The 716-nt window shown below is 66.8% G+C and overlaps 1 protein-coding gene across 1 annotated transcript in view; it reads right to left on the bottom strand.

The window, feature by feature from the left end:
• The window catches only part of FIZ1 (FLT3 interacting zinc finger 1), a 2,877-nt gene extending 2,656 nt beyond the window's left edge, over nucleotides 1-221 (bottom strand). The window contains exon 1 of the mRNA XM_026658131.1: nucleotides 148-221. The gene's annotated coding sequence lies outside the window, so the exon portion shown is untranslated. The remainder of the gene's footprint in view (nucleotides 1-147) is intronic.
• Nucleotides 222-716: the final 495 nt, after the last annotated feature.

The raw sequence follows: 716 nt of genomic DNA, 5'->3' as shown, positions 1-716 counted from the left end.
TCCTGGGTTCTCTCCCCGGCTCTGGCAGGGGCGTGGGGGCCAGTGGTCAGAGCAGGGGGGCTGGAGCCAGAGCCGGGGGTTCCCCATTCCTGGCCCCTTGTGCTCCCCCAGTCCCCGGTGGAGGGGGGGGCTCCCCCCAATACTTACAGCTCCCCCTGGGCGCCGACATTTTGGCAGCCGGGGCTCGTCACTTCCGCCCCGGGCGGGGGGTCGCGGGTGCCGGCCCCACGGGAAGAGGGGGGCGTAGGCTGTGCCCCTCGTCGCCCCCTCCCCCACTGCCCGCCCCCAGCGCCCTGATTGGACACAGACAGACCCAATGAGGCCCTCGCTCCCCCCACAGCTCCACTTCCTGCCGAGGCCCAGCCCCCTACCCCCATCCTGGCTGTAGGACAGGCGCCATCTTGACTGTGGGCAGGAGGGTGTAGTCAGAGAGGCGCCATCTTGACTGTGGGCAGGGAGGGGTGTAGTCAGAGAGGCGCCATCTTGACTGTGGGCGGCGAAGGTGTAATGAGAGGGGTGCCATCTTGAGTGTGGGCAAGCGGGTGTGTGGCGGGCAAGGAGCCATCTTTACTGTGGGCAAAAAGGGGCAGAGGGGAGGCAACATCTTTACTGTGGGCAGGGAAGTAAAACATTCCAAGAGGCTCCCTTGGAGGTGCCCTTGTGGGCCACAGGAGGGACAGGCAGAGAGGCGCCATCTTGCCTGTGGGCAAAGAGGG

Source organism: Terrapene carolina, unplaced genomic scaffold (assembly GCF_002925995.2).
Source record: "Terrapene carolina triunguis isolate 2854851 unplaced genomic scaffold, T_m_triunguis-2.0 Scaffold401, whole genome shotgun sequence".
Classification (NCBI taxonomy): Eukaryota; Metazoa; Chordata; order Testudines; family Emydidae; genus Terrapene; species Terrapene triunguis.
Note: the sequence above shows the minus strand (reverse complement) of the source record. Positions and strands in the feature narration are given on the sequence as shown.